The sequence below is a fragment of the Lissotriton helveticus genome, chromosome 8, assembly GCF_964261635.1.
Source record: "Lissotriton helveticus chromosome 8, aLisHel1.1, whole genome shotgun sequence".
Lineage (NCBI taxonomy): Eukaryota > Metazoa > Chordata > Amphibia > Caudata > Salamandridae > Lissotriton > Lissotriton helveticus.
In genome coordinates, this window is record NC_136069.1 from 775,308,111 (window position 1) to 775,324,174 (window position 16,064).

A 16,064-nucleotide genomic window follows, 5' to 3' on the forward strand; every position below is an offset into this window, starting at 1 on the left:
AACCAGACAATCACATATCGGCTCCACTGCAGTAATCAAGACTGGTCATGGGTCCCGACAGCACTTAGTGAAAAGGGTTCCTAGAACTGATATAACAACCATAACCAGAAAACGACCAATTCTCAGGCAGAAGGAAAAAACACCTGCGGATTTAATCAACGTATGCTCTTGGAACGTGCACGGTTTTAGAACCATGGAGCAGGACCATGAAACACAATTTTTTTTGATGAACTGGATATAATGCTGTTACAAGAAACCTGGAACCTGACTCAACTAGGATTTCCAGGCTTCACGGACCATCACATACTTGCAGAAAAGCACGCAAAATATGGTCATCCCCGGGGTGGCCTAACAATCCTCGTTTCTCAGAAATACAATTGGAACCAGGAAATACTGGATGTTGGGCTAAACTGGGTTCAAGCAATAAAAATTACAATACAGCCCCTGCACCAATTGTTACTTTTAAACATTTACATACACCCAGATCGCAAAGCAAAAAAGGAAAAATTGGAAACAGTGTTTAAACTGATTAAAACCTTACAAAAAACCAATAAACAATGCTCCATGATAATTTCAGGAGACTATAACTTTAATTTACTCAGCACTGATAGGGGCGGATCGAACAGAGTAAAAAGGGCAGCTTTCGGGTCCACTCAAGCGGAACGGGGCAAGATAACCTCAATGGGCCTAACAATATTAAACAGTAAAAAAAAAGAAGGCCAGTCTCAGCCGTGCCCTACCTACGTGAGCGGTAACGTCAAATCGACTCTAGATTTCACACTAGTAACTGCGAGCTTGATACATTTAATCGTGGAATATTTAATAGTTCAGCGCTTGGAAAGCAATCATTTTCCACAAATTATCAGGATGGATATCGCAGCACCAAGAGCAGAGAGAATGAGCTCATTACACTAAAAAACAGAAAAATTTCACCTGCGGAAAATAAGATGGAGGGGCGGAGAAACACAAAAAATCATGACCACGGCCACCAACTTTATGTTGAAACTTGGGAGCCTCGATAATGGAGACCCTACAAACAACTGGGAAAACGTATTGGAGAATCTAAAGGAAAACCATTCAGCTCAGCCGAGAGCAATCAGAGACCCAACAGGAAAACCTGCGCCCTGGTTTAACGCGGAACTAAAATAAGAAAAAAGAAAATTAGCCAGGGCTCAACGATCGGTTGGAAAGGGACAATGCACAAACATCGCAGAGCTCAGAAACATGAGAAAGGCATACAGGAAAACATTATGGGTAGCAAAAGCCCAACACAAAGAACGGGTATGGACAAAGCTAATGATTTCCAGCAAAAAAGCATCTTCAAGAGAATTCTGGGCAATCATTAATGAATTAAATCTGGGTCCGGCACTGCAACAGGATCCCGGGATCAGCAACAAGGAATGGGAGACATACGTGCAGAACCTTTACTTAACAAAGGAACCCCAAGGAATTGAAAAAAAACAACAAGGGAGACCAATGGAGATCAAAGCCGACAGTTTAAAATTGTACGACAGTGTCACCCCGGAAACAAACCCCAAATTGGAAGAACTATCGATCACACGGGCCCAAATAAAAAGGCTAATCCAAAAATTAAAATCAGAAGGGGCTCCGGGGCCGAACGGTATCCCAACTGCAGTCTACAAAACAAACACAGACTTCTGGGCCAAACTTTTGGCGTTATTGTTCAATCACATCCTAAAAAAAGGAACTCTTCCGGAAACATGGAGAGGAAATATCATCCATCCAATCCACAAGAAAGGGGACCGGAAAGAGCCAGGAAATTACCGATTAATTTCCTTAATAAATGTTGAAGCCAAGCTGTACGCCTCGTGCCTGTTGGAAGAGCTGCAGGATTGGGAAACATTATCTTAAATAATCCCCAGGTTTCAAATTGGTTTCAGACTGGGGATGGGACTACCACTAACCTGGCCACCTTGGGCCTGCTAACTGATAACGCCAAAAAAAGAAAACATCAATTATATGGTTATTTCGTCGACATAAAATCAGCTTTCGACCACGTAAGCAGGCCAAGGCTCTGGAGCAAATTAAGAAAGTGGGGGATGCCGGATTATTTAATAAATGCAATCACTAGCCTATATAGTGAAACATGGGCGAAGGTCAAACAAGGGAACGGTAGCAGCCTCACTCACACAATTGAGACACATGGTGGTCTAAAACAAGGTTGCGTCCTTGCCCCCAGTCTTTTTAACTTATATCTTGCTGACATTGGACGAAATTTAGACGCAACTGAAAGTCACGCACCGAAACTTGGAAATGTTCCCGTGCCCATAATGCAGTACGCCGATGACATAGTTTTACTAAGAAAAACACCTGTCGGACTGCAACACTTAGTAAACATGTTAGCCTCTTATTTAGCAGAGGAAAACCTGGAGTTGAACAAAAACAAAACAAAAGTGCTCCGAATCATGGAGGGGAAGAAATTAAAATATAGATGGTCAATCAACAACTCTGTTCTTGAAGAGTAGGCCTCGTATAAATACTTGGGGATGACCATTGAGCGGGGCAATACAAAAAAAAGGCACATACAGGTATTAAGAGGGAAGGCGCAATCATTAATATATGCATATAGGCAACTGCAAAAGACAGTGGGAGGTCAAAACTACATGCACTTACTTAAAGTAATGGCTGCACAAATCATTCCAACCTTGTCTTACAGGCTAATTGGATGGCTCGGAAGCGAATCAACGATACTAAATAACCTACAAAATAACATATATAAAGTTGTGTTTGGGTTGCCATTTGCAGCATCGCCAGCCCAAGTTCGATTACAATTCGGCTTACAAAACCAAGAAATTAGGTCGAAGTCCACATTTGTAAAATTCTGCCACAAGCTCCGAACCGCCCCTAGTAAGTCACTGGACAATCTATGCTGGGAGGATATAAACATTTTGGTAGGCAGGCCCAACACCACCCAATGGGGTAAATTTCTCAGCCAGAGTTTGACCACATTGGGCCTACACGAAGTGTGGAAAAAAACATCGACCACAAGCAGTTCTGTAAAATAGCAAAAGGATCAGCAAAAAGGATCTCCTTGCTCACAGACAAAAGAACTCTAATTAAACGGAGACATGCCTGGACAGTAGTTAATTTATATACCACCCAAAAACCGCAAGTCTACCTAGCCCTCCACTACTGCCAACATCTAAAAAAAATTGCTGATAGCGTACCGTCTGGGCATGCACTATTCAAAAGATCTAAGGCCTTCTTGGAAACAACAACTAGAAAGTGCTAACTGCAGATTATGCGGATATAAGAACGAAACAGTGTCACACTTATTATGTGTATGCCCAGCGCTGCAGGTCTTAAGAGGATATCTTCGGGCAATCTTCAACACACTGAAAATCCGCACCTGCAGGCAGGCTGTGATATGTTGGCTAAGCTGTGTTTCACCAATCCTTTCATGTCGGGGAATCACATTTATGGCGAAGACATCAAAGCTGTTACAAGAAAAGGATCAGATATAAGGTATTTTGCCGCCCCGATAAAAAAAGAAGAACAGGGACAGAATACCAGGTGACAAAGGTGACACAGACAGATTTAGGACGTTTTTTACCAAGACATACGACCACTGAGAGAACATCACTCTGATTCCACTTCAATTTTAAAAGCCTTTTGTATTTGTTGTTGCACTGTTTTTATTTCTTGTAAATATTGTAATGATTTTAATTAATCACACAATAAAATGATGATGATGAAGAGGGGTACAAAGTTCCCGGATAAGAATGTGAGAGACAAGAGTGTGTGCAGCATAGAGGAAAGACAAAGGGAAAAGGGCATTTCCCTTTTTGGAACTAAAACCCTTACACATCTAGCAAGCTAGATGTCATGCTTCATCATATGGGTTCTGCTCCATGTCAGACTGGCGCTGCAATGTCTGACGGGCACCCGTAAAGGGGCTCTTTATCGGAGATCTTTTGTTCCGGCCATATGGTGCATGCGGGTGAGAGTGCGAGTGAATGTGTAGTCGTGGAGTGGTGGTGAATTAAAAAAGGTGGGTCAGTCCACAGGGATTTTTATTAGCGTGGCTGACACCCTTGGTTAAAAATAGTGGGAGGGGAGATATGTGCTAAGAAAGTACTCAGCAGGACATCTACGACCCTCTGGTCAGGTCAACATGTTTCTTGCCCAAATGGCAATTCTTCAGGACCTAAGTGCTCAGTACTACACAATGAACAAAAAGTAATTTACAACCTTATTCCAGGAGGTCAATAGGAAGGCAGGCATACAGGTCCTGCTATTGAGTGGCGACCCTAAGTAATTCCCTAAGGCGCCTCGCAGTCTGCTCTCCTGGGACCTGCGCCAATGGTCAGATACCGGTCACAGCCGTCACAACCTACCCCCACGAGCCTGTTCAGGGCATCCGAGCGACTGGACCATTGGCGCAGGCGAGCTCTCAGCGGCGCTCCTGGGCCACGCAGCCAGGTTATTTTTGGACCTCTCCTGCCGTCAATCGCGGCCCTCTTCGACACAGCGCGATGCCCTGCTGTTGTGTGGGTGTCCAGGCAAATTCTACCGGTCAGAGCCCTCTGCATATTATCAGATTTTAGTTAAGGGTGGAAGGGCTGCAGCAGGGCCCTCAGACTACACAGCCATCTTAGTTGGTGCCAGACCACGCCACTCCTCTAATATTTTTTAAACTGTAAAGTAAGATAAAATTAAAATTTCTAACACTAATGTCACTAATTTAACCATATATATATATATATATATATATATATATATATATATATATATTCACTGAAAAAACCATAGGTTATAGACCATATATAGTTAGGAATTAGCATTTACAAAACCTTGAAAATTCACTGAAAAAAACATAGGTTATAGACCATATATAGTTAGGAATTAGCATTTACAAAACCTTGAAAATTCACTGAAAAAACCATAGGTTATAGACCATATATCGTTAGGAATTAGCATTTAAAAAACCTTATTTTACTCACACAAAACCATTGAAATTCCATATATAGTTAGTTGCACTAACTATATATCGCGCACCCGCAATCCACTGCTGATGATGTCACATATTACATCATTCATGACATGGTCAGTGACATCACTGATGACATCTCAAATGACATCACTGATGACATCACTGATAACAACATCCAGTGATTTTTTGTTTCTGTAAAGTTTAAATATGTCTTACATATTGAAGAATGAGTGGATGTGTAAGTGTCTGGACGAAGGATTTAGTAGGTACATGACTGACTGTATGAGTGAGTGATTAAATGTGTCTCACTGAGTGCATGGGTTAGTGACTAAACTGTCTTAATTTGTGCATCATTATGTCTGTTGTTCTGTAAACTGCTGCATGTGTTGATCAGTAGCTATATGAGTAACTATATGGGTTATTGATTGATTGCCCAAGTATTTGTATGGGAGACTGAGTGTGTGTGTGGCTGGCTGGGAGGTGTGTGACTCTGTGCAGATCAATGTGTACTTGTATCAATGATTGTATAAGAAGGTAAGTATGTGTTAGTATATGTTTGAAAATGTAAGGTGCTCTATGTTTAACTGTATAGACAAGAAAATGGAAGTGTCATTGATTCTTTACAGGACTGACTAGGTGTGTGAGTAACTCCATGGATGAGTGACAGACTGTGAGTGTCTGTATAGGTGTATGAGTGCATATGATAGTGTTGTAAAGATGAGTGATTGTATGTATGAATGATTGTATGGGTGAATGAGTGAAGGTGTGTGTAGACGTAGGAATCAGTGAGTGCGTATGTAGTAACTAGTATTGGTGTGTCAATGGTTTCAAAAATTATACTCTGTATTTAACACTGGGTGAAACAGAGGTTATATTAAAATGTGAGGAGATGCATTGTATTGTCACATGAATGATATCATCAGTGATGTGGTCATTGATGTCAAATGAGATGTCATCAGTGATGTCATCAGTGATGTCATTTGAGATGTCATCAGTGGTGTCATCAGTGATGTCACTGACCATGTCATGAATGATGTAATATGTGACATCATCAGCAGTGGATTGCGGGTGCGCGATATATAGTTAGTGCAACTAACTATATATGGAATTTCAATGGTCTGTTTTATGGTCTGTTTCTGGCCTATTTTTAAGGGTTTTTTTTTATTATGCTTTTTATCTAGTAATGTTTTAACTGAATTTACCATGTATGTACGCTTTTTAAGATATTTTTTATGTCGAAATAAAGCCTATTTGACTTGAATGGTTTTGTGTGAGTAAAATAAGGTTTTTTAAATGCTAATTCCTAACGATATATGGTCTATAACCTATGGTTTTTTCAGTGAATTTTCAAGGTTTTGTAAATGCTAATTCCTAACTATATATGGTCTATAACCTATGGTTTTTTTCAGTGAATTTTCAAGGTTTTGTAAATGCTAATTCCTAACTATATATGGTCTATAACCTATGGTTTTTTCAGTGAATTTCAATGGTTTTTTAATAGCAAATATCATAAGCTGTCGAATGTCAAGTACGTGGTAAGTAAAAACATTTTCGTGTTTATGCACACTGATCTGCTTTGAATGCTGCCCCCCCCCCTCATTTCTATTAGGAGTACTCTCTCTTTGCAGATAGTGAAAGGTAGTTAACGCAGGCCTTTGCCCCCGTTGTAATACGTCGTGCCTGCTTCTCTCTCCATTTGATTGATTGTTATCCAAGCATTTACTGTTTTAGAATTGGTTCTCTTTGGTTCATTCTCTATTTACAAACAAACACAGAGTCGCAATACTCTGTTTAGTCTTTGCAGATAACGAAAAATCGTGTAAAAAAACAAAAGGAATCGAGCAAAATCAGTAGGCCACTAATGGGATCTCTTTTTGACCTCGCTAAAATAGAAACATTAGGAACAACCCCTCATGACAAATACGAAACTAGTGAGATGAACTGAACTCCACACCATGATGGCTGCAATACAGCTCGGCTCCGCCACCCACCCCGCCCAAAATAACGATAAAGAGCGGCTGCCATGATTGCTCGCGGAATGGCCACGACGGAGCTACGAAATGGTGGTGCTCTCATGCTAACCCCAGCTTCAGTCTGAAACATCCAGAAACACTGTAGACTACCAATTCGATCAGTTCCGGTAGCGCCCCAACGTAACCCGGTAGAGAAGAACTAGCCCTCCCCTCTTTGACTGATGGTTCTTGTTGCCTGTCCCTTCTGTTGTCATTTAACAGAACTATTTAGCCTGCTGAAAGGGGTTGTGTTCCGACCGCTGGCTGGTGGAGACATTTTGACTATATTCTGGACCTGCGTTGTCGCGTAATGCGTCATATGACTCGCCGCGTTAGCGCATCCGGAAGTCATCCGGGGCGCGACGCGCAGCGCGTAACGTAAGCATAACAGGTCATGTGACTTGTTAATAAAACTTTTCATTGGTTCATTTTACTTTTCTTATTCTAATGATGAAAGGCTTGGTCATATGACCTAAAAATTACGCTTTTTATTACTTCCGAACATTATTTTTTCTTAAATATATGTTATAATGTTCCAGGCTAATGTACTTTCCCGGAAAATTTACAACTGTCCTGCAAGTAAAATATATTCTTTTTTCGAGAAAAAGGGCGTTTCTTCGTCCCATGACGGAGCCGTTGAGCAAAAGAGGGTCGACCTGCTGTCTTAGTCGCCGATACGCCTGAATATGAGATTCTTATCGATCACTTTATGTTGCAGGAGTAGAAAACACAACAGCCCTTGACCATTTATCTTTACTGCGTTCCTGCGTATTATACCTTTTACCCTTCATGTAATTGGTCTGCTTTATTTCACTTGCCTTTTAATGATTCTAAAACAGTGACTATTATTAAAAACTTTACCAATGTATATACTACTACCATGTTTTCTTTTAAAAACCTTTATTGTGAAAATTTCATTATACAAATACGAGCCTATAACCACGTGGGCCGGCCACGGAGCAAACTGTAATCGTATATGATGAGTAGACATTTACACTGTAGAGGAACGTAACGGGCGGGCCATTAGGTTGCAAGAACTAAGGTGTCTAACAGTTGCGGAATCGGTGGACGTACATTTTATAATTAAAATACGACAGGGCCAATTACAATAAAATTATCTAGATATACATTTGCGGGCAAGTACCATGGGTGACGTTAATTCGAACTTTCAATAGTACAGTAATCAATAACACATCAGAACTTAATATCAATAGAGATGTCGAAATATTCAATCTATTCTCGTCCCCGCCCGCCATGTGCTTCAAAACTGCATACGTATCTCGTGATATCAAGGTTGTGCAACCAGTACACAACAAGGAGTTACGAGACCCATTTATTCCGGCGCCATTTTGGGCGAGGACGGGCAGGTCCAGGATATAGTCAAAATGTCTCTACCAACCATCGACTATGATGATGTTCATATGCTGTATTTATTAGAGTAACACTCATCTGTCCACATGAAATTAATTTGCCACAATCTAAACATGTCATTTTAATCTTTCCAAAGTTCTTCTAAATATTTGGGACCGTTTTCCTTGCCTCTGATGCTGTCAGTGCCACTTCTTTGATGAATGTACTGGCAGGTCGGGGGTTCTCCTCCAAATCTCTCTTTTATGCAGCACTATAATTAATTGGTGCCACCTCTCCATATGACGATGCATGGTATAGTTACCATAACTATATTTTTTTTCGGTTCCTCTGGAGAGTACATCGTGGCAGATGAAGCGTGTAACGTACCGGGCATTTACCTTTTTTTGCATGTAGAGGAAAGGAAAAAAAATTCGAGCGTCCGAGTTCTAAGGTGTCCCAGGGCCATTTTAGTGGACCAGGCCCAAATCCAAAGAACAGGCCGCCATTTTGAGAGTCCTGTTGCAGCCGCCTGTCGCTGTAGCATCAAGAGCGGCCGAAACTCAGCTAAATGGCAACTGAAACGGTAAAGGGACGCCCCACTACAGCAGACGAGCCTCCACCTAGGAAGGCCCGTTCACGCCGCCTCCCCCCCCGCTTCGGGCACCCCACGCCGTTATTCGGAGCAGTATTGTAGGATGGCCACACCAGTGCGGCAACTTGCTAGACATCACCTCGGTGGTAACCGAATCTCAGCGCCTTGTGGTGTCTTCTATTCAGAAAATATTGTTGCGCTGCCTTTGGCCCCATTCGCACATCGGTCCGCTACTGACGCCATCTCACAGGCTAATGGGGCGCCCCACGCCGACTTTCAGCATTGTAGGATGGCCACACCAGTACAGCAACTTGCTAGACACCACCTCGGTGCCATCCGGATCTTGGCATCTCAGCGCCTAGTGGTGTCTTCTATTCAGAAAATATTGTTGCGCTGCCTTTGGCCCCATTTGCACATCGGTCCGCTACTGACACCATCTCACAGGCCAACAGGGTGCCCCACGCCGACTTTTACCATTGTAGGATGGCCACACCAGTGCGGCAACTTGCTAGATACCACCTCGGTGCCATCCGGATCTTGGCATCTCAGCGCCTTGTGGTGTCTTCTATTCAGAAAATATTGTTGCGCTGTCTTTGGCCCCATTCGCACATCGGTCCGCTACTGACGCCATCTCACAGGCCAACGGGGCGCCCCACGCCGACTTTCAACATTGTAGGATGGCCACACCAGTGCGACAACTTGCTAGACACCACCTCGGTGCCATCCGGATCTTGGCATCTCAGCGCCCAGTGGTGTCTTCTATTCGGAAAATATTGTTGCGCTGCCTTTGGCCCCATTCGCACCTCGGTCCGCTACTGACGCCATCTCACAGGCCAACGGGGCGCCCCACGCCGACTTTCAACATTGTAGGATGGCCACACCAGTGCGGCAACTTACTAGACACCACCTCGGTGCCATCCGGATCTTGGCGCGTTGTGCTGCCTTCGGCCTATTCGCACATCGGTCCGCTACTGATGCGAACTCACAGGCCAACGGGGCGCCCCACGCCAACTTTCAGCATTGTAGGATGGCCACACCAGTGCTGCAACTTGCTGGACACCACCTCGGTGCCATCCGGATCTTGGCATCTCAGCGCCCAGTGGTGTCTTCTATTCGGAAAATATTGTTGCGCTGCCTTTGGCCCCATTCGCACATCGGTCCGCTACTGATGCCATCTCACAGGCCAACGGGGCGCCCCACGCCGACTTTCAACATTGTAGGATGGCCACACCAGTGCGGCAACTTACTAGACACCACCTCGGTGCCATCCGGATCTTGGCGCGTTGTGCTGCCTTCGGCCTATTCGCACATCGGTCCGCTACTGACGCAAACTCACAGGCCAACGGGGCGCCCCACGCCGACTTTCAGCATTGTAGGATGGCCACACCAGTGCTGCAACTTGCTGGACACCACCTCGGTGCCATCCGGATCTTGGCGCGTTGTGTTGCCTTCGGCCTATTCGCACATCGGTCCGCTACTGACGCCGCCTCACGTGCCAACGTATTTTCTCCGCATTTTATACCCTATGCCGCATAACAGGTCTTGTGACTTGTTTATAAAATGTTTCATTGGTTCATTTTACTTTTGGTTTCCTAATGATGGAAGGCTTGATCATATGACCTAAAAATAACACTTTTCATTGGATGAAAACTTTTTTTTTCCCAAACGATGAAAGCCCCACCTTGTTTCTGGATATTTCAGACTGAAGCTGGCGTCAGCATGAAAGCACCACCATCTCGTGGCTCCGTCGTGGTCATTCCGCGAGCAATCATGGCAGCCGCTCCCCACCAGAAGCCTGCAGGAGTCGGGGGCCCCCAAAACTTTTGTTGAATCCTCAAGGCGGAGGGGACGCTTTCGAGAATGGGGTCCAAGACCTAGCAGACAAGCGTCCGATTTCCAAGGTGTCCCAGGGCCATTTCAGTGGACCAGGCCCAAAAAGGAAAGAGCCTGCCGCCATTTTGAGAGTCCTGTGACAGCCGCCTATCGCTGCACCGCAAGAGTGGGCGCAACTCAGCTGAATTGCGGCTTTTGACACAGTGGACCAAAAGCGGACGGAATGGCAACTGAAACGGTAAAGGGGCGCCCCACTACAACAGACGAACCTCCACCTGGAGAGGCCCGTTCACGCCGCCTCCCCCCCCCCCGGGGCGCCCCACGCCGTTATTCGGAGGGCGGCAACTTACTGGACATCACCTTGGTGCCATCGTTCTGCTGCCTTGGAACTATTCGCACAACAGACCGCTACTGATGACCCACCCCCCGCGACGCCCCACGCCGGATAATGAAATCAGTGCGGCACCCAGGCAACATCACCTGGGTGCCGTCCAGAAATCTGGACGTTGTGCTGCGTTGGGACTATTCGCACAACCGACGGCTACTTCCTTCTTTTTCCCTAAAAATGTTTAAATGTTTTTACTGTTTTTGTTTTGTTGTATATATTTATAAGTTATTAAAGTTTTATAATCCTACTACTTTGTTGGAGTGCTATATATTTTTAATGTGACACATAATTGTAAAAACTTTGATGTACAAAGAGTCATCCCTGGAATCTTCCGCTTCAGGCTCGGTCCCCTCCCCAATCACAATACAGGATGGTTTTCAGATAGTAGGAACGCGTGTGCTGTGACGGATCTCATCAAGTGTGGGCCTTGATCTACTATAACTCCTTTGAAGAGGGGTGATTCTTTACAGCTGGGGCCATAAACTACATCTGCAGGGCTAGCTGATAGCCTAGGACCGGCCTGGACAATCGGACACAGAGGAAAAGGAGTGTCAGAGGGTGCGGTAGTGAATAGGGCTAAAGGGAGGTGTCGGGCGGGCACAGGGTGTGATTCTCAGGGAAGAGCAGCGCAGATGGGGGGAGGTTTATTACCCATGCATAAGACAGAGAGCGGGGGTGACCAGTGCCTGGGGGAGATGCTTGCGAGGGTGGGGAGCCATGCTAAGGATCGACAGCGTGCAGAGAGTGGGTCTGGTCAAGGCATCTAAAATGACTGCCGTGCACGACAAAAGTGTGGCATTTGAAAAAAGGCAAGATGGCGCAGACAATGTTTTTCAACACTTCCTGATTTCCTTCGAATCGAACGTTAACAGACGTTGGGGCATCTTACCAAAGTTAAGCGATATTTATCCCTAACGATGCTTAGCAACGAATTTTTTACCGCTAAGCATCGTCAGAAATTATCGCAGATAAACCTTGCTATTATCAAGGTTTATCGCAAATGCGATAAAAAACTACCGCAATGCATTAATATCGCTGAAAAGTCAGCGATATTCATGCATTACCGAGCTAATGCTCTTAGCCATGTTATCCACCTCCCATTGGATAACATGGCTAAGAACTGCTCAGGGCAGGTGGTAGCTTTTGGAGATATTCGCGCTTAGCGCGAATATCTCCAAAAGTTGGTAATAGGAGATAGCGATGTTAGCGACTGTTTCCAGTCGCTAACATCTTGGCATGCCCACTTTGCATGTCATTAGTGATAAATATCACTGACATGCAAAGTGGGGCCCAAGATGGTCGCTATCTCCTACTAGCAGTCGCTAACTGGTGTTAGCAACAGCTAGGTAATACAGAGATAATTTTATCTCCGCGAAGCGGAGCGCTGTTACAGATATATATCTTTTTTTGAACGTTAATTTCTCAAAATCCACTGAAGCACATATATTGAGACCTAGCAAAGGCACATCGGGCTACCAGTCCCTACAATTTTGCCAAGTTTCGTGCAAATCCATTCAGCCGTTCGATTATTATTATTTTATTTTTTTTGCCCCGCGGGGCCCTTTTAAAACCTCCACATCAAACCTAAGAGGTCAAGGAGGATCTACTATGCCCCCTTATGGTCATTTGCCCCTTCGCTTTGGCCTCCTCTTGTCTCTCGATCCTACCGAGAGACAAGATGGCGGCCGCTACGGACTGTTTGCAATGTTTACAGACGCCGGAGAACCAATCAGCTTCGCTTCACAAAGCTCCGTAACGCGAAAAGTACGCGAACTGGAGCGCTGCCCGGTCCGCTGTTACAGATATATATCTTTTTTTGAACGTTAATTTCTCAAAATCCACTGGAGCACATATATTGAGACCTAGCAAAGGCACATCGGGCTACCAGTCCCTACAACTTTGCCAAGTTTCGTGCAAATCCATTCAGCCGTTCGGGCTAAAAGTGAGGCCAACCGCCCTATGGAAAACTCAATGTTAAAAACATGTTTTGGGACCCCCCTTTTTTCTCGGCCCCCCCTTGACGAACCCCCCCCAAATTTTCAGGGGCTGCTCAGAAACAAAATGTTCCCTTTTCCTGAAAATGTCAGCCAATTCCGTCCACAAACGCCAAAGTTATTAGACATAGAATTTTCAAAAATCCCATAGAGACAGCCAGTAGGTTATATATATATATATATATATATATATATATATATATATATATATATATATATATATATATATATATATATATATATATATATATATATATATATATATATATATATATATCAATATATAATATAATATTACATTACATTACATTATATTATATTATACTATATGATATTACATAAATATGTGTTGCATTTTGCAAGGGTCGGCTGCTCTACAGTCATGCTAGGCTTTCTCTGCCACTTGCAGTGCAAGTGCAGCACGAGTACTACAGCAAAAGGCAATTTATGAATTGCTTTAGAATCTGTCAAAGGTGCCATTTGAGTGGGCATGGTATGTTATATTTAAATGACTTTTAAAAACTCCCAAATATTGCTGCCCATTCATGAACAAAGGCGCGCCTGCATATTGATCGACAGCAATCTTTTAATGATTTATTTTTTCATTGTCTACTCTATCAGTCTTCAGCATTTAGGCAGTCTAAACGCACATGAACTGGGCCCCTGGGTCCCTGGAGCAGCGCATTCAAGTGAAATACAAAGTGGCTTTGAAGTGCACGCTCCATGTTTTACTGTGCAGGCGGAAATTCGCCGGCACTTTTAATAGAGGTGAGAAAACCCTTTACAGGCGGGTGCAGTCAGTGACACCATCCGCCTGCAAGGGCATGTCTAGGGGGTCTATAGCACCCCCTTTACCCCCTCCTGAGGTCTGCCATCAGGGACGCACAGACAGTGCACCATCTTTTATGTGGCTCACTGTCAGACGCCTCCTGACAGCTCATTTACCTTTGTGCCTGAGTCTCTAGTTTCTTTTTTGCATTAGTCTATAGTATAGCGCAGTAGTAATGAGATTCCCTCTAATGATAGTGCTGTATGTGCACCAGCGCTATCTGTATCGCAGAAGGGGCTGCACAGGTGTCTGATGTCCCTTCTGTAATACCAGAGTGCCCCGGAGCCGTGCAAAGCTGGTGCAAGTGACCGTTGCATCACTGGGATACTTTATGTAATATGGCCCCTGAAGTCCTATACTCCAACCCACCTTTACCAGTCTGAATGCATGTTATATTTTGCTCAGTTAACACTAATGATCCCAAATACCTCAGTACTACTCCTCATTTTCAGCTTCTACATATCTCTTTCCATGCCTTTGTATCAACTCCAATCCAGCCTAGCAATGTTCACTATATTAGTAACCTGCATATGTCTATCATTACTAGTCCATGTACTGAGCTCTATAGACATTGCATAGCGTAAAGTTAACTTTGCACGTAAGTGCTTGAATTCCAAATTGAACATTATAGAAACACAAAACAACTACAACTCTCTTTCATCCCATTTCCATGTTGTACAGCTTGCAGAGCATACCATATCAAGAGGCTGTCAACTGACTGGAATTGCCACATAATCCATTACCCGCTCCATAAAAATAGTTTAACAAAAAAATTGTATCGCGTTCAAATGTATCAAAAGTTATTACAATTGTGATGAAGCCTGTTGCAATTGAGGACCTTCACAAACTTTGACTAGTCAAATTTCCGTTGCGTATCTGGGTCATTAATATAGTAGTAGAACCGTATCTGGGTCATTAATATAGTAGTAGAACGTTTGCATCAACAGGGTTAACATCTGTAAAGATGTAATACTATCACAAAATGTGCTGCATTACGTTGTATAATTTGCCTTTTCTTGCCACATAATTTAATCTACTGTGCCTCATAATTTGGTTCTCCCATGTTGCATAATACCAGTGGCCATGACCATTCCCCATGCAGTTATCAATATAGGTCACGTGCAGGGCTCTCTCCTGTACTATAGAACAGGAGCACGAAAATGCACATGGTTTTGTATGGCTGCATGGAGATACTGTATTGTATATGTCAGTTTCTAAACGTCATAACTCACTTTTTTGGCGTCGCAACGGTTGATCACAAAACTTGTTAACCACTGTTGCTACGCCATGAGGGCCCTCCCGGCCAGGTTGACAGGGCTCATTGAGAGCCGGTCAACACAGTGCTGATTGGCAGAAAGCACAGCTGTAGGAGGGTAAGAAAGGCGTGGAAGGTGATGGGAGTTGATTAGGGATTGCCGGTAAACTTATTTTTATTACATTTTAGACAGGGAGGAGAGGCTGTGTTATGTATTGCTCCCCCATCCCTGTGTAGCCGTTGAAAGTGGGGCATGTGCTTTTGGAGGTCATGTATAACATTATATTATAGATGAGTAAAACTTGATTTATATAGATTTTTTCAACTAAGGATTCTGAGTGACATAAACACCTCAAGCTCTGCTCTCCTCGTCTTTTTGATGTCACTCAGAACCCCTTTGGTGAAGAACATCCTCGTAATGCACTGTTACCTATCTATAATTCTATGTGTTATTTCTGCAGGAAAATAGTACTTGCAGCCTTGAATGATAAGTGTTAATAACCATTTCCTAAACTCTGCATTTAAAATTGAGAAATGTTCATATACCATTACCATTTTAGCTGCACTGCAATCAATAAGCAAGATTAAGAAAGAAAGTGCGTTATTATCTGTATAACCTGGGAATCCTGTCCTAGGTTTCGCTGTATCATCCAGAGGACGAGCATTCGGTTCCGCTGGGTTATCTCCTTCTGTGATGTTTTCATTTTCTAGAACGAAACAAATGACATAACAAATTAAAGAAAATAAATTAAGCAACTATTACGCTGCAATATGTAGGTCTGGAATAAAGATTATCTGCAATTTCAGGTATCGTGCTGACCTTTAAAACTACACATACATTAATTGAGCCTGGTTAG

General features: G+C 43.6%; 1 protein-coding gene across 1 annotated transcript in view; it reads right to left on the reverse strand.

The window, feature by feature from the left end:
• The window catches only part of LOC144772911 (uncharacterized), a 2,519,762-nt gene that overhangs the window by 1,937,266 nt on the left and 566,432 nt on the right, over positions 1-16,064 (reverse strand). Inside the window, exon 12 of the mRNA XM_078657606.1 lies at positions 15,825-15,914. The gene's annotated coding sequence lies outside the window, so the exon portion shown is untranslated. The remainder of the gene's footprint in view (positions 1-15,824; positions 15,915-16,064) is intronic.